Here is an 18,752-nt window from a genome sequence, read left to right on the forward strand (position 1 = left end):
TTTCCTAATGTCCAATCTAAACCTCCCCTGCTGCACTTTAAGCCCATTACTCCTTGTCCTGTCTACTTAGGCTGTGTCTACACTGGCATGAATTTCCGGAACTGCTTAAAACGGAATACTATTCCGTTTTCAGTTTTTCCGGAAAAGGAGCGTCTACATTGGCAGGCTGCTTTTCCGGAAAAGCCCTTTTCCCGGAAAAGCGTCTGTGGCAAATGTAGACGCGCTTTTCTGGAAAAGACTACTGGGCTGTCTACAGTGGCCCTTTTCCGGAACAGTGTTCCGGAATAAGGACTTATGCCCGAGCGGGAGCAGAATAGTTTTTCCGGAATAGCGGCTGATTTTGTACAGTAGAGCGTCGTTGCTTTTCTGGAAATTCAAGGGCCAGTGTAGACAGCTCGCAGCTTATTCCGGAAAAGCGGCTGATTTTCCGGAATAAGTGGCCCAGTGTAGACACAGCCTTACTGACTGAAGTGAAACCCACCAACGAGAGAGAAAAATCTGCGGTGATGGAAATAACATGGTTTTGCATCTGTGTAAATGACTAACCGCTTAACCAATAACTGGATGCTTATCGGTTAACGGTGTCAGTTATACTCAGTGAAGACTGCTGTCCAGAAGCTGGGCGGGGAAGGGCTCCCCGCTCCACTCCTGAGGAGGCGGCTTTGCTGCTGGCTCCATTCCCTGGGAGCTGGACTGGCAGGGGCTAGTGGCCCCTCTCCCAGGAAGGCTTCACTGCCGGCTCTGCGGTATAAAGCGAAGCCAGGCTTTATACTCCAGGGCCTGCACTGTGGGTAAGTGTGTGTAACCACTGAGATTTTCAGCAGTTACAAAGTGACTCCATTACCATTTTTTACATCCCTACCTTTTGAGAGAGTCATCAAGTCCAGTCCCCTGCACTCATGGTAGGAGCACGCACAATAGACCATTTCTGACAAGTGTGTCTCTAACCTGGTCTAAAGAAATCTCCAGTGATGGAGTTTCCACAACCTCCTCAGGCAATTTATTTCAGTGCTTAACCACCCTGACAGGAATTTTTTCCTCATGTGCAACCTAAACCTACCTTGCTGCAATTTAAACCCATTGCTTCTTGTCCTGTCACCAGAGGTTAAGGAGAATAATTTTTCTCCTTCCTCCTTGTAACAACCTTTTAGGTACTTGAAAACTATCATGTTCCCTCTTTGTTTAATCTGGAAAAGAGAAGACAAACACAGTTCTTCCCTCATAAGTCATGTTTTCTAGACTTTTAATCATTTTTGTTGCTCTTCTAGACCTTCTCCAGTTTGTCCATCTTTTTTGAAATGTGGTACCCACAACTGGATACCGTCCTCCTAGACTATAGACAGCTAAGATACTGATTTGATTTTGCTCCACAGTTTGGTCTTTTCTGCTTTATCCCTGCTGTTACAGCCCATGCTCCCCAATTTCTGAGCTGTCTCCCAGGTCTCCATGATTGACTTACCTGTGGGCTTTGGTTACCTGCCCCAGTCGAACCTAGTTTAAAGCCCCCTTCAGTAGGTTAATCAGTCTGTGTCAGAGATACTCTCCTCTTCTTCCTTGATAGGTGCTTTCCTGGCAACAATATCTTTTCAGCCTTGCATTCACTTCCAGGATGTATCTGTGTATGCCTGCCTGAAGAGAATGTCACTTGCGCTCCAAACTCCCTCATCTGTATTCCCAGAGCACTGTAGTCACTTTTGATCTTTTCAGGGTGATACCTCGCAGTATCATTAGTGCATGAGTAGCATGGGGTAATAGTCAGGGGGCCAGATGATCCTTTACATCTTGGATATGGGCCCCTGGCACCTCCTGGGATGTCATGTCAGGGTGGCAGATGGGTGCCTGTGTTTCCCCTCAAGAGTCTTCCACCACTGTCCTACGTTTCCTCCTGGTTTGCTAGTTTCCAGGTTTAACTCTGTGTGTGGCAGGAAAGTGGGTACTAACAAGTGAAAACCAGCCCTAAGTATGCACAGGAAACAGTGAGCCAAGTTCTACCGCTGCTTTGTGAAGCCTTGAAGAGATCCCACCTAGGCAAGTGATCTGTCAAGGAAAATATTGTTGGAAGACTCGGCTATTTACTTTTTTCCTTCTCATGTTTGTCCTGTCAGTATGTTGGGGGTGAAGTCTTGCTAATGTCCATATTGTATTTTTAGAGTATATTTCTGATGTTCCATTCCCAACCCCCACTACGTCGTCATCTAGTCCAGGGGTGGGCAATAACTTTTGAAGTGGCTCCAGTCCGGTCCAGAAGGGGCAGGGCCTAATCAGGAAGGGGAGGGGCCAGAATGGTTCTGGGCTTCCCCACTCCCAGACCATGATTGATCTGGGGGTGGGGGAGTCCTTTTGCTTTCCCTCCCCACTAGGCACCTATGACCCTGACAGGGTGGGAAGAGGCTTCACACTCCCCCACTCCAGGCCCTGATTGGCCTGGGGGCAGGAGGAATGCGTGAAGCCTCCTCCTGCCCTACCCCCTCCTTGCAAGGAGCACATGGCACTTCAGAGCGCCATGTGGTGCTCGCAGGATGGGAGGAGACGTCGAACGCTCCCGTGCCCCCGAGTCCTGATTGGCCTGGGTGTGGAGGGAGCTGTGTGAAGCTTCCCTCACCCTACTCCTGCTCTGCGTGAGCATACAGCACTTTGAAGTGCTGTGCGCTCCTCACAGGGCTGGGGGGGTGGGGGACGACGACAGGGGAGCAGAGGAAACTTTGCGTGCTCCTCCTGCCCCGAGGCCAATCAGGGCTTGCGGACGGGGGAGCGCGTGACGTCTCCTCCCATCCTGCAAGCAGCGCTTCAAAGCACTGTGTGCTGCTCACAGGGCGGGAGGAAGCTTCGTGCGCTCCCCCGCCCCCAGGCCTGGAGGCGGGGGAGCAGCAGGGCCGCTGCGGGCTGGATCAACTGTCTTGGTGGGCCGGATCCAGCCGGCGGAGGCCCTTTTGCCCACCCCTGATCTAGTCCCTCCCAGCCACAAAGTAATGTAGTTTCTTAGATGCTCTTAACATAGCTGGTCTGCAGTCTCCTGTGTGTGTTTTTTAATGTAGAAATCTTTTCTAGCATTTTACTTGCAATAGTTCTATAAGTGAGATATTTAAGAAGCAAATAGTTTAAGCATCCGAGTTTCTTTTTTTGGCAGTAGAAATCTCAATTTAAGTGAAGCCCATGGCAGTTTGGAAACTGCTGTGGTGCTGGGATGAAATAATGTGGAAATAATCTCTAGTTTGCTTTCCAGTAGCACTTGAACTAGCCATTTTTTAACACTTACAAAGTGCTTATTTGCCATCTTTTTTTCCATGGGGAAGTGTTTGTGGGCAGCATTACTATTGGATCCTCTCAGCTGCCTGTGAAAACCTTTAATTTTCTGATGTCAGAATTTTTGCTTCTTTCTGAGGCTAGAAATGTATTTGACAGTTACTGGGAAGACCTTTTTGTAGCTCTGTTGTCTTGAGAGCAGAGGAGGAACTGCTCTGCTTGGGAAGTTTGAATAGAACTCGATAAAGGATTTTATTGCTACCAGCTGTCCAGGCTGTGAACCAGCCATGTTGTGTTCAGGATCAATGAGGCATGCTGGGAAGTTGTAGTGTTGTGCTGTTTGTCAAGCAGATAATGCATGCTGTGGTAGTGTATATGCTTCCATGCCCATAGGCTTCTTCCAAGAAGTCTATTCGCTTTTTCAGAGGTGGCACTGAAGACATTGCTGAAGAAACTTCTGTTCTGTCCTATTTCTTTATTCAGGATTGAGTTCCTCCCCTTCCCCTCCTCCCCCCACTTCCTGCTGGGCCATTTTTTCCAGTTGCTCCTATCTTTGAGATGGCAGCAGTCACTATGGTATATTCAGTGTGCCTCCTGCCATGCGATCTAAGGGGTAATTGATTTAAGACTCCAATTGTAGCTGCTGCACTAACTAGCCTCAAGTTAGAAAATTAGTAAGGTAAATATCTTCTATTGCTTTTAGGACTTCTCTAGGAGGAGATAGTCCGGTTAGAGGAGGCAAGTAGTCAGGAAACCACATCTGGCTCCCAATTACTTCATTCCTCGCTCCCCAAAATAGGGACAATGCTATGAGGTACTTGGAGAGCCTCACATAAAAAGCAGCATGCTAGTGGAGTGTTGAATTATACATATGGACAATAGTATTTTCAGTTCACCTGTTTAAGGTATGTGTTTGGAGACGCTAAACACATCTAAATACCCATTGTTTGTAATCACTTTTTTTTTCCTCAAAGATGTAGCTGAAAAATAGGGTGGGTGCTATAACAAAGGTACTGTAGTGGCCAGAATTACATGACTGCTCAGTTCCTGTTACATAAGATGCTGCAGTTGTGTTCCAGCAGCCTCTACCACAGAAAGTTAAAAATACCGTTGGCTTCAATGCCGTGTATTCACCAGCTACGAGGTGGGGTTTATGTATGTGAATTTTATCTTCCTGCTGGGATTTCTCACTGCTTCTTGTTTTAAACTTTAACCTGACAGGCTTAAAGTCTCTAGGTAAGGCAGATGGTTGGTAAGGTAGAACAGAACACTCTGGACAGGTCTGTTATTGAAAAAAATCAAAATCGCTTAGCATAGCAAATACAAATTTTTTTGCCCCCACTTGAAGTGTAACTGCCAGTGATTTGCTTGCTGTTCCTCTGTGTATATTAGGGATGCAAGCAACTAGTCGACTATCTAAATAAAATAAAAATAAATTAATGTTGATTGCCTATCGCCTAGTACTGGAAGGGACCTAGAAACGTCATCGAGTCCAGTCCGCTGCCTTCACAGCAGGACCAAGTACCATCCCTGACACTTGCCTCAAATCAGCCTCCGCAAGGATTGAACTCACAACCCTGGGTTTAGCAGGCCAATGCTCAAACCACAGTTTCCCTCACTTATCGACTAGTTGATGGAAATTCCATCTACTACTTGATTAAATGCAATTTAACATCTCTAGTGTAACTACTTTTACATAACGAAGAAAAATTCAGCCATTGTAAAAAATAAAATAAGAGGGAGTGGTTTATAGGCTATGAAACCTGACTGATGGTGTAAATCCACTCCAGATTATATTTTGTTTCAAATGAGGTGGAGGTGTCAATGCGGAGTTTGTTGGGGGAAAGGAATCCATAAGAACCACAGAGATGAGCAGTACTAACTGGCACCTTCTTGGGTAGAAGGTCTACAGATTAAGTTGGGCATGCAGACTGTATTCCCTTTTTTGGTCTAGTGATGGTGACTGTGGGTTCAGGGTTGAGCAAGACATTCTGAGCGGGATATGTTTGTCCTTCTGCTTGTTGTCACCTGATCTCCAGAAAAATGGAGGATGTCCATCTCTAGGATTATCTATCTGGCTGCCTTGACCAGCACTTATTTTGACATGAATTTATTGCATCTTAAAATTGAAAAGTGGTGAGGGAGAGGCAACACTGTGTCGCCCAGCAAACACAGGAAGATGGAAAGCAGTTCATAGATGTTGCTCTCCACCTCTCATGTGTTTGGCTGGGGACCTGGATAAATAGTTACTTCTGATTTCCAAAACAGAGATTCTTGAACTTGCTTTCGTGCTACTACTATATTAAAGAGCATCCAAGTTGGGAATCCCCTTCTGATGTTTAGAAGTCAGCTGCCTACAAGTTGACGTAAGAATAGACCTTTACTAATTGTGTGCAGACTACTAGAGGAAACCTGTCTGAAAACTTTTGCTTGCTTCTATGAAAAGAGCTGACGATGCACTTCTGAGTTGAGACTAAATCTCTGGAGATTTCCTGTCACTGTGGTGAACAGTCTACTGTTTTGACCTGTAAAGCAAATTAATAAACCATCAGATTGTTAGAATACTTCAGTGGCAAGGCTAACAGCTGTTCATCACTTTCCCCATTAATCTCTTTAAGACTGGCAAGCAGCCCGTGAGAAGAATATCATTGTAATCTATTCCAAAATGCAAAGAATAGGGTCGTGTCTCCCCCTCTCCCCCCAGAAGACATACTACCCCATGATTCCATCATGGTGTTATGGTGCTTTATAAATTATGTGAATAATGTAAACTTTGTGTATGATTTAACAAAAATAGGCTGAACAGTGACACGAGATAGTTAAGTGCCTGGGGTTATGTCTATTTTAATATCTGTGGAAATGTGCTAATTTAGAGGCTCCACAAAAAGGCAGGATTTCTCTATTACAAAATAGTGCAATTTCCTTGTTAGCTTTACTAAAAGCTCATGACCTTTTTGCAAAAACACAGCACAGAATACTTACGTTTGGAAACATCATCATAAATAATTAAGTTGACTGGACTTGTCAAATTAACATAATTCAGGGGATGTATTAACCTGGTGGCTTTATTCTTATATTCTTGAATTTGCAATGGATATTCCAGTTCTTAGTGAAATTATTGGTGTACTGCCACAAGGGACTCCCAAGTTGATATATGAACGTTGGCTTCTTTTTTTTACAGGTTTGTAAGTTGCAATTGCAAAGTTGTGTGATGAGTTTCTAGAGACTTTTGTAACTTTGCAATGCCCCATGTCCAGTGACTGATAAAGCTATTATAGCAAATAACCAAATCTGCAAATACCAGTTTGCACATACGGTTCTATGTTGGAGGAAGTACAAGTTAAACCTGCAAGTTTCATGGTGTAATGGCTAAGCTGTGGGCGTACCGGCACTGACCTTTAGTTTTGCTTGAACAAGATATAGGATAGTGAAGGTCATTGTGGGAGTCAGATGATTTGGGCTCTATTTTGAGTTCTGCCTTTTTCCTTGGGTGGCTTCCACAACCTCTCAGGAGGGTTTGATGGGGGAAGTTAATGAGGGTAGGTGAGTCAGGAGGCGGAGGGGGAGAAGAAAAAACCTCAGTTTGCATGGAGGGTAAGTGGAATTGACTTGTGCTACATGTTTAAAATAAGTCATCTTCCCTGATTTCTTTAAGGCTTTTCCCACCTATTTTGCACAATGATACTATGCTTAAATGACCCACAAGAGAGGCTGAGGCTAAACTCTTGCAGACCTAGTTGTTTTCCTTTTAAGAAAACTGAACTTTGTCTCTCCTGAGTGTTATCCTCCTGGTGCTTTGTGGATAGCATTGGCTGAACAAAACTGTAGTTGTAGGCGCCAGCATGCTGCCGAGTTAGCACTGATCCACAGTGAGGAACTCTGCTTGGTTTCTAACTTTCAGAGAAGTAGATGTTAGTCTGTAAGGGTGCATCTACGCTGCACCGTAACTCAAGGTAAGATGCACAATTTGAGCTGCTCAAATTGTGTATCCTATTTCAATGCTATTTTGAAATAGGCAGCACCAAATGATGAAATAAGCTATGCAGCACCAAATTTCAAAATAACCCATTATTTTGAAACGTCCCTTACTCCTCATAGAATGAGGCTTATAGGGGTGTCAGAATAGCAAGCCCAAAATAACAGGATTGCTGTGAAGATGTGGGGATAGCTATTTTGGGATACTTTGGTATTCTGAAATATTATTGCCATGTAGATGTACCCAAACTGAAAAACAACGAAAAGCCCTCTAACGCCTTAGAGACTAACAAAAAATGCATACCATCTACATTTTTGTTAGTTTCTAAGTGCTGCATTCACTGGTTAAGTGGTTTCTAACTGTTCTTTATCATCCCATTCTCATCTCCTTATCAAGGAAAAAGGACCCTGGTCTTGACTTTTGAAGCTAGTTTTAGCCCCTAAATGCTTTTCAGCATAACAAGTAACCTGCAGAAGGCACCTCTTTGCAGCTGTAAAACACGTACAGGTTTGTATGTGCCTAAGAACAGTTAATCAATGTTTATGATACCGACAGCCTTAATTATTGGTTGCTCCTCAGGGCGGGGAATACTTTCAAGACCTTTGTCTAATTCAGACTGCTTCTGTGTTGTTTCAGAAAGGATGTCTTTTGTAAACTACATTAAAAATGGGAGGTGATACACTTTTATTGCTGGAGTGTATTCAAGGATTTCTTATTAATCTATCGCTCTATCAATCTACACATTCATTTAAGTGATTAAGTTCAGCTTTATTAAATGGTCTTTTGCCCTGTCTCAAGATTCAAACTTCAGACACTGGGCTTCACAAAGTCTATTACAAAAGGGGGTCTTGGATCTTTTGTGGACTCCCATCTAGATATGTATCTGCCTTCCTCCTTAGCATCAGAGTGTCTTAGTCATGAATAGATTTCAACTTTGCAACACTCCTATGAGATAGTGAAGGCTATGGAAGGGGAGCTGTGGTGTAGGGTAGGTTAATAATTAGTGTGGCTTTTGCATCTCTCTCATCTCATCTTGAAGTCCTGTGGATTTGTCTGTTGTCTTAGTTGAGGACTGCCCTTTAGAGGCTGTCAGTGTTGCTGGTTGGTTGATTGGGTTTGTTCCTTTTTTCCCCTCACCCTGAATCGGAGTGCACTATCTTGACAAAATTTCACATTTAGCCTGGAAGTTGTCCTCGGTCTTACGGGGGTACGTCTTCGCTCTAGAGACAACCCCGGTGATCAGTATCAAGGTTAGCCTAGCTCGGTTGTGTGTGGACACAGGAAAAAAGACTCCAGTAACTGTGTCGTCACTGGTGCTGCACTCTAGTGTTTTCCTGGAACTTCTTGTGGCATCTCTCATGGTTCTTACTGTCTGTGATGCAGGTAAGCTGAATCTTTCTGATTCTTTCCTGGTGATTTGTGGGAAAACTTGTCTGCCCTTTTGGGTATGTGGGAGATAGTGAGAAGGCATCAAAGGACTATCGGCACTCAAATGGAATAGCTTATGTCCTTGCTGCAAAGTGGGGGCTGTAAGCAGTGCACTGGCTGTAATCTCTACCCCATGTTGGTCTGTATTGAAAGCACCACCACGTTTGGGTGAGGGTTTTCAGATTGAATGGGAGTTAGATTTGCGGCAACACCCAACAAAGAGCCCAAGTTAGCTCTGCAGTGAAGACAAATCCTGGGCCGCAGTGAAGAGCTCTGTTGTGTGAGTCTGGGATTGTTAAATTTTCCTGGGGGCACTTGCTGGTTGCTGGTCCAGACAAAGTGAGTGAGTCCATGGGGCTGGCTTTGATGCTTCAGACAGCCTAGCTGCCTCTATGAGGAGATGCTAGTGTGTCTGGAAGAAAACTGGAGCTACTCTGTGATCAGCACAGCCTCGTTCTTCCTACACATCTTTGCTTTATCCCCTGTTGGTTCTGGATTGAGACCTAGGACTCTGGCTGTCCTGTAGAGTGTTTATGCACAATCATAGTGCTAGTTGCATAGTAAACAATGTCCCAGAGGAGCAGGAGACCAGATAGTATGTACAAGGGGGGTAAGGAGAGACAGACACAAACAGGAACCTGGACTCCATGTCCAAGGGAGAAGGGAAGCCAGCAGCTGGACTGCATGTGCAGGGAAGAGGACAAGTTCGGTGAGGGGAAGGGAAAAGGGGACCAGAAACAGGCATTATTCAGCATTTCTGCTTTTTCCTGGCACCCCTCACAATAGTAGCAGAACACCTGACCCATTAATAGATGGATTCTTGCTAGGGAGGTTAAAATGCAATTATTCAGGTAAATGTGAAACCGCTGACTATTTCAGTGGTTACATATTTACATGTGGGGAGGAGAGGCAGAGCCTACTATCCCCTTTTCCGCCTCTGCCTCTGTATCAGAGGCAGCAGCACACTTGTGTGTGGGAGAACCTGCATGTAGCCAGGTTCATCAGTTAACCATATACACATTTACACTTTCACATCCCTAATTCTTGCAGTATCTCCATGAGGTAGATCATAACCATTATCCTCATCTTGTAGATGAGAAATAGAATCACAGGTATTAAATGACTTGCCCAGGGGAGTATGGCAGATCTAGAAACAGAATTCAGATGTCCCCAGTCCCAGACTAGTGCCTTAACTGCAAGACCTCCCCCATCCTCTCCAGGGAAAGGGTGAAGCACAAGATGGAGGTGGAAATGAACTGAAGAGCAAAAGGAGACTGATCAGTCCTTTCTGAAATAGCAGTTCTGAAACTTTGTCAGCATGAAACTTTGCCTCATTTTTGGATTTACTGATCCCCTCAACCCACTTACTATATCACTAAACTTGCTGCTGGAGGCTGAACTGAATGCAGTGCTGTGCGAACCCCTGCCAGGAATATACACCCTACAAAATTGCATCCTCTCTGACTGCATCATGACCTTGCATGCATCATGTGCCAGATTGCACGTACAAAGAATGCTATATTGGAGAGCAGGTCCTGACATGTTTGTAATTGGTTTGCATCATCAGTCAGGTTTGCAAGCCTATCAGTTGATTGCATGGTCATGCTTGGGGTTACAACCCATAGTTTGGAAACTTCTGAGTTAAACATTTACCTCCATTCACAAATATTCTTTTCTACCTAAGCAATTGCTGTAGGTGCCACATGGTGATATTTTTGTGAATGGGAGAGGAAGTGGCTAACTGGACTCAAATTGTAATCTGCTCTATGAAAGAGTTTAAAAATTCTTGTTTCTGGTCACCAAGCCATCTCTTTAATACTTATGGCGCAAAACTATTAAGTGTAACATGATCTAAAAGTCTGAAGGCTAACTGGGTTAGTCTGTAACTTGGGGAAAAAAAGAGAGTAATCCTGTAGCACTCATCATATGATCTAGTTTACTTGGGAATCTTGTGCTGCCTGTTTGCTTTCCTTTCATTCATGCAATCTAGTGTTCATACATGACCTGACTCTGACATGATATGACATCTGTGCAGTTAGGATAACGCCTGCAGTATCTATTCCGTGGTTGTCTATGCAAACATGCTCAAGGCAAATTTGGAATGTGAGCAGAAATTCTCATGTTGTTTAGGTGCATTTTATAGTCTTGGTAACTGTGCAGCTGGACCACTAGAGGGCAGATGTTACTTAGTTTGCAGGATGCAGAAGTAGAATGGGTATATTTAATAGGGCGAGGAATACTGGTTTCTTTGATTTTTTTTTTTTTTTTTTTTTTTTTCTTATGAGGTCTCCAGTTGTAATGAAAGATTTTACTTTTACCCTTAGTGGCTTATTAGCGAATCCGACTCATTCCTTTGCTGTAGCTGCTGAATGAGATGAAGGACTCTTATGTCTGCCTAAAACTTGCTTTCCAAATCTGTCTGTGTTCCTTTTCATGAGAAGTCACTGTCCGTCTCCTTTCAGAATTTGTTTAGCAAAGGACTATAGCAATTCATGCAAAGCTAGGAATTTAGAATAGAAAAGCTAGTAACTTTGTCCCCAACCCTGGAATTTGATGTCACATTGGTGTAAAGGCCTGCCTGTATGGCTCAGACTCCAAGATCAGGACCTTTCTTTGTAGATTTGTCTGCTTGCACATTTTATGAACGAATAGTTTAGCTGAAACTGCAACATGATTTAAAACAAACCCCAAACAACCAAATCTGTGGTGAAGTTGTAGCCAGACAATGGTGGCAATGGACACTGAATTGTACTGGCTACAATGCAGTGTTAAATCTTGAATCGGGCTTGAAAGCAGGTTATAATTACTTGAGTAGGACGAAAGAGGAAGGGAGGCATAATCCATGTTGTGCTCTAGAACAAAAGCCATCCCTCCCTGCATTTCGAAATGTGGAACTTAATTTCTTACAGAAAAAAACAAGGCTCAGCTCTTTATATTTCCCTTGTGGTTACCCCCTCTGACTAGGAAACAGCTCCATGCACTCACTGTTTGCTTTGTTTTTTTCCCCTCTGCTTCCATGGCATGGCTGCAATAAGGCATTAATTTACAAGACTTGCCTTCCCGTGAGTCATCAGCTGGCAAGGAGAACAGGTTTGGAAGATTAGGGAGTGATCCCCATTAGATGAGTTTGTGATAATCTGATTCACAAAGGGCAGGTTACCTTCAGGGGAAGGGGGTTCATTTTCTTTGAAGGGTCCTCTAGTATGATAAATGTTTTAATAGCATCAATAAATGTTACCTTGTGTGTTTTTCAAGGTGTTCATATAAAAGCAAAAGAAACTTCCTCCATGGCCTCTGCCTCAGGAGTGGTTTAAAGGAAGAGTAAACTCAGTCTGTGCTCTCCTTTTCTGCTTCTTGAACAAGATACTGTAGTGGCATCAGAACTGAGAGCTTGTCTACTGTACAATGCTGCACCAGTGCATCTGTGCTGCTGTTGTGCTTTAGTGAAGATGTTGCTTCACTGACAGGAAAGTTTCTCCCATCTGTTAATCTACTCCCATTAGAAGTACTTATGTTGATAGGCCAGTGTAATGAAAACCTCAGCAAATGCAGTGTCTGATCTTCAGACATGTCAGTAACATAGGTTCATTTTGCAGTGTGTTTTTTAGAATTTGAAAGTGCAAGAAGATAAACCTTACTTTGCAGGCATTAGAAACTTGGAAATAAGTCCTGAGCACCTCTCTTCCATTTTTTGTGGGATGAGGCAGCGTGCTTAGTGTCGTTCTGTTTTTCTTTCTAGATGTTTTAATACACAATGCAAGGCTAATAGAATCTTGGAAGTTATGGATGAATAAGGTCCAGTTATATCAACCTGAAAATGTGGGATTGTTTCTTGCAGATCATTTAGTGAAGTGGTCTCCAACCTTTTTAAGCACAAGATCACCTTTTGAATTTAAGTGCAATCCAGAATCTACCTCAAATCCAAATACCCTTGCTCTGCCTCCTTCCTGCCTCTTCTCCAAGGCCCCACCTCTGTTCACTCTGTCCTCTGCCATCCTCCCTCCCTTCCACCAGGCAGGGGTAGAGGGTTGAGGCATAGGCTCTGGTCAAAGGGATTTGGAGTGCAAGAGGGGCTGTAAGCTAAGCCTGGGGCAGGGAGTTAGGGTGCAGGAGGGTGGTCAGGGTACAGGTTCTGTAAAAGAGTTTGGGTCCAGGGGGCTCGGCTAGAACAGTGGTTTGGGCTGTAGGAGGGTTATATAACTGGGGCGAGAGTTCGGAACTGGCTCCAGCTGGACACTGCTTATCTCAAGTGGCTCCTGGTTGGTGGTGCAGTGGGGCTAAGGCAGGCTCACGCCTACCCTGGCCCTGCACCACTCTCAAAAGCAGCCAGCAAACTCCCTCCATCCCAAGCCCTTTTAGGCCCCTTCCCCCCCATCTGTTCTGATAGACTACAGTAGTGGTCCCCAATGCGGTGCCCATGGGCGCCATGGCGCCCGCCGGGGCATTTGTGTGCGCCCACTGACAACTTGTGCCGGCCCCGGTCCTGGGGCACATGCCAGCGCTGGGTGCAAGGGCATCCCCGCCCCTGGCGTGCCCCAGGACGCGTGGCCCCATCCCCCGGGCGTTCGGCGCGTGAGTGGCCCCGCCCCCGGACGCCCGGCGCGTGAGTGGCCCTGCGCCCAGGAGCCTCTAAAGGTTGGGGACCACTGGACTACAGGATGGGATGGGGCACCCTGACACCAGTGCCTCCTGTCTCCTTGCCCTGCCCTGCACAGTAAGCAGGAGGCTGGGGATGGAGGGGGGCAGGAGGAGAAAGGCAGCTCCAAGGCAAAAGGGCAGAGGTGCGCATCAATGGGGGGGGGGAGGGGCAGCTGAAGTGCCAGCACTTGACAGCCTCCTGGCCAAACCAGTCAGGATCACCTGTCAGAGGCTCCAAGATCTACCGGTAGAGCCTGATCTCCTGGTTGGTGACCACTGATCTAGTGTGTTGTCCAATTTATGTTTTAAACTGCAAGCAATGCGGTGGGCTCGGTGGTATTATACCAAATATAAAATGAAAAAACTCACTAAAATCTTACTCATAAATGACTCTACTTTCCACCACTTTAAATTATGAGTGTGATCTTCCATTGCCTTGCACTTGCTCAGGTGCTTACACATGCGAATACTCTTTACACTAGTCTAAAGGACTTGCCTACTGGACATTGGAGCAATCACGGCATGAGAAGTGATTGTTCTTCCCTCCTAACTAAGGGAAGGCTAAAATATGGCAGGATTTAGACTCCCATTAGTGACCCCTTGTTGCAGGGAATTCACGCTGCATTGCAGAGACTAGATAATATTTTGCTTTGGGGAGGAAAGGAAAATATCGGACTCTCATTAAGTTGAAAATGCTGACACTAATGAATTACACAATCTTTATTATGGGGGGAGGGAATTCCCCATTGAATCAATGACATGAGGGCTCTGGGAGTGAAATTCTGCAATTAGCAGGATCAAATGATGTTGAACATTAAGTTAATCCTATTATCTCCCTGAAATATTGAGCAAGCTGCTTGTGCCCTTTATAATGGGATTGTCTGGTGCATATGCTGTCTTTCCTTTTGTATTTTCTCATCTCCTTCTCCCACCCTACTACCATGCACAGCCTTGGAGCCAAGTTAGTCTAATCATCACAAATTGGCGTGTTTTCCCAATGGTTTATATAGCACATTCACTAATTTTTGAGTTATGAGAACATTGCTGTTATGGACATGCAATGGTCAGGAAGATGTAAGGAGCTATGTTATGTTCGCAGTATACGTATCAAAGTTAGATAAATACTCTCTGGGCAATTGAAGTGTAACGCTACTTTTTCTTAAAATACAGAGCCCTGACATACCAGAATTAAAAACACATAGGGAGAAAACCGGTTTCCTAAGGCAGAGAGGTGTAACTCGCCTTACCTTGCTCTAGCCTGGCTTTTGCAGGCTAAGTCTATACTGCACAGTTATTTCGTAATAAGCATAGTTATTCCGAAATAGCTTATTTTGAAATAGCACGTCTACACTGCAGGAAAGCCTCAAAATGAATCCCAAGCAGGCTTCCCTAATGTAGACATGCTATCTCGATTTAGAGCCTCAGGAGGAATAACTTAGAATGGCCCTGTTGAGGGGCTATTTCGAAATAACAGAAGCGGAGCGTCTATACAGCCCCTATTCTGAAATAATTATTTCGGAATAGGCGTTATTCTTCATAGAATGAGGTTTACAGAAGTCGGAATAAGCCGTCCATTATTTCAGAATTATTTTGAAATAGCGGAATTGCTGTGTAGACGTGCACTTAGTTATTTCGGAATAACAGCTGTTATTCCGAAATACCTTTGCTGTGGGGACACACCCACAGGCTGGCTGACTGAAGGTCCAGCTTATACACTTACAGAGCCCCCTAACCTGCAGTTCAGCACTAGGGGTACGTCTAGACTACATGCCTCTGTCGCCAGAGGCATGTAGATTAGGCTACCCGACATAGGAAAATGAAGCGGCGATTTAAATAATCGCCGCTTCATTTAAATTTACATGGCTGCCGCGCTGAGCAGACAAACAGCTGATCAGCTTTTTGTCGGCTCAGCGCTGTAGTCTGGACGCGCGGGTGTCGACATCAAAGGCATTTGTCGACCACCCAGGTATGCCTCCTGGGATGAGGTATACCTGGGTGGTCGACAAATGCCTTTGATGTCGACACCCACGCGTCCAGACTACCGCACTGAGCCAACAAACAGCTGATCAGCTGTTTGTCGGCTCAGCGCGGCAGCCATGTAAATTTAAATGAAGCGGCGATTATTTAAATCGCCGCTTCATTTTCCTATGTCGGGTAGCCTAATCTACATGCCTCTGGCGACAGAGGCATGTAGTCTAGACGTACCCTGGGAAACCTCTTATCCTTAAAATGAGAGCTTGAAATTTTCACATAGCTTTTTAATACACCACAAACTCAAATTGCAGATGTGCGCTAGTGAGTAAGTAAAAATGGCCACTTCTTACTAAACATCCTCCCTGTGTGTGTATTCACTTATTTCTTCTGGCACTAGTTACATAAATTGAATACTTTATAATTACTTAATTTAACGATGAATCTGATTTTGATTATGCCATCCATTATGGCAACCTTCACTGATTTCTGGTTCTGTTCTTAGTTACAAAGATGCAGCAATACACACTACTTGGCCAGCAAAATATCTTACAGGCAATGAAGAAGCAGGATCCAGAAAGAACCAGAACCTAATTTGACTTTGGAAGTTAGGGGGAAAAAATATGTTTTGTCCAATCTGAACTTGTTCTTTTAGGAAGCAATAAAAATGGGCATTCCTTTCCTCCACCTCCCACTCTGCCTCTCCCCAACATGGCTATTTTTTAGGGCAGTTGGTCTCCAACCTTTTTAAGTGCAAGATCATTTTTTGAATGTAAATGCAATCCAGGCTTTACCTCAAACACGAACACTCTTGCCCCGCCTTTCTTCCACCCCTTCTCCGAGGCCCCACCCCTGCTCACTCCATCCTCCCTTCCTCATCCTCACTCTTTTATCAGGCTGGGGGCAGAGGGCTAGGCTCGGAGGGGGGGGGAATCGGACTCTGATCTTGGGCTAAAGGATCTAGAGCATGGGAGAGGTTCTGAGCTGAGGTAGTTGAACAACTGGGGGGGCTCAGGGTGCAGGCTCTGGGAGGGAGTTTGGGTACAGGAGGACTTAGGGCTAGGGCAGCAGTTTGGGGTGCAGGATCCAGCTGGGCACCGCTTACCACGAGTGGATTCTGGGTAGTGGTGCAGGGGACTAATGTAGGCTCACCTCTATCCCCAAAAGAGCCCCCCACTCTGTGGAGATGGGGTTAGAAGGTGGAGGAGAGGGGCACCCTGACATGAGCACGCTCTCCTCTTCTTCCTGTGCCCTGCATAGCAAGCAAGCGGCTCCTGGGGGTGGAGGGCAGCTCCAAGGCAGAGGAGAACTGCTGGCATTGCTGAGAGGGGCAGACGAAGTGTCGGCACCTGACAGCCTCCTGGCCAAACCTGTCAGGATCCCGTCAGAGGCTTCAAGATCTACCAGTAGATCCTGATCTACTGGTTGGTGACCACTGTTTTAGGGTGTCCGTGTAGAATGGCATGGTCATGCTGTCTGGAGTGGCTCACAACTGTTCGTGCTTACCTCTGGATAGACTGTCAGAAAACAAGGCAGACACCCCAGCCTGGTGTTGTATTCCAGTGGTCCCCAACCTTTTGGGGCTGCTGGGTGCCCGGGGGCCGGGCCGCGCATGCGCCATGTGCCCAGGGGTGGCACTGCACGTGCGCTGTGCGCCTGGGGCGGGGGCTGCGCATGCGCCGGGTGCCTGGGGCCCAAGGCGCAAGAATGGCTTGAGCCAGCTCTAGTCACTACGGGGGCGCACATAAATCCCCTGGAGGGCGCCATGGCACCCATGGGCACTGAATTGGGGACCACTGGGGTATTCTATAATTAGATTTCACCAAGCCAATAATAAATGTGAACTCTGGGATCCCTATTCCAGTCTTAACATGGAGTTAGACTGTCCCCTTTAGACTTTCCAGCCTGTCTCGCCACCCAGACAAATTGGACTTTGTCATGAAAGGTCATTTATACTGAAAATCACATCACATTTATGATGCTTCTAGTTGCAAGATATCAGTCACTTACCCCAGATCAGTTGGTACTCTAGAGATCTTATACCAAATACCTCGCTGGAGCTAAATCTATAGCAAACTAACTAGAGGTTTATTAGTTAAGGAGAAGTGAGAGTTATTGAGAGGTTAAAGAAGGAAAAATATAGGTACAGGTGAGTGAGTCACAGTACATAATTCCAAATGGTAGCAGTGATGTATTAAACTGCCAGTTTCCCATAGCCTTCTCAGGGTTCTCGAGTTCTGGGGATCTCCATTCTGCATCAAAATGCAGGACAATGTAGCACTTTAAAGACTAACAAGATGGTTTATTAGATGATGAGCTTTCGTGGGCCAGACCCACTTCCTCAGATCAAATAGTGGAAGAAAGTGGTGACTACTTTCTTCCACTATTTGATCTGAGGAAGTGGGTCTGGCCCACGAAAGCTCATCATCTAATAAACCATCTTGTTAGTCTTTAAAGTGCTACATTGTCCTGCATTTTGCTTCAGCTACCCCAGACTAACACGGCTACATTTCTATCACTATTCTCCATTCTGCATGTGAGACTTTCTTGTAAGAGTCAATAGAGTCCAGGATCTTTCTTGAATCCATCTTTAAGCTTCTCACAGAAAACAAGTTGACCAAGTTACTACCCACATGAAGTTGTCCTTTCATGATGGTGTGAGGAATTCTGAGTCTTTTACCTCCGACCAGCACACGTAATGATCACTTCAACGTTAGCTCTCTTCTGTTACAGTTTTTCATTTACATTCTAAAAGACTTCTTTCTTGTTTGATGGGTTATTAAAGTTACAAGGGTATACATAATATATATACTTGCTACTACATTATAACACAGTATACTACGTTATTAGGATTCAGATAAGTGAAAACAATGCCAATAACGTCCCACTTGTTTTTAACATTTAAACACCAAATACATTCTTGCACACTTAACAATCACTTTGATCTATACTAATATACAAATGAATTGGCCTAGGGCTTTGGCATGAGCTTACACCTTGTCTGCCAGCATTACAGGCACTTTACACGAATACTCAGTAAGTAAGTAAATGTTTCATATGGCAACTAAAAACATCACCAAATATAGTAAAGTCCCTGTAAAGGGCCATTTATCGTGGAGCCCAAAGTTTAGATTTTACAATAGAGATTCTATAAAAATTTCAGGTTTTTTTGTTTAAAGTGTGGCTGTGTCCTGTCTTTTCCCTGACACACTAAGAATATGTGAGCCATCACTAATACTTGCCCAATGTATGGATTCATTTCTCTTTACGGAACAGGAATAAGCTCTACACCTATTATGAGCCTTTGAGCCCTCCTACATGGCTGCAGGAGGAGCAAGCAGCTCAGCTACTGATGCCCTGCGACATAGGGACTGATCCAAGACTCCCAGCAGGAGGTGAAAGATTTCTAATCGCCCCCCTCCCCCCCCCACAGTCCCAGACCCCAGCCTGCCTGAGAACACGAGTTGAAGCTCTGGGAGTGGAACCTTCCCAGCTT

General features: G+C 45.1%; 1 protein-coding gene across 5 annotated transcripts in view; it reads left to right on the plus strand.

The window, feature by feature from the left end:
* PHACTR4 (phosphatase and actin regulator 4) overlaps positions 1–18,752 on the plus strand; it is a 119,559-nt gene that overhangs the window by 47,231 nt on the left and 53,576 nt on the right. The gene's annotated exons all lie outside the window — the stretch shown is intronic.

This window comes from Pelodiscus sinensis, chromosome 25 (assembly GCF_049634645.1).
Source record: "Pelodiscus sinensis isolate JC-2024 chromosome 25, ASM4963464v1, whole genome shotgun sequence".
NCBI classification, from domain to species: domain Eukaryota; kingdom Metazoa; phylum Chordata; order Testudines; family Trionychidae; genus Pelodiscus; species Pelodiscus sinensis.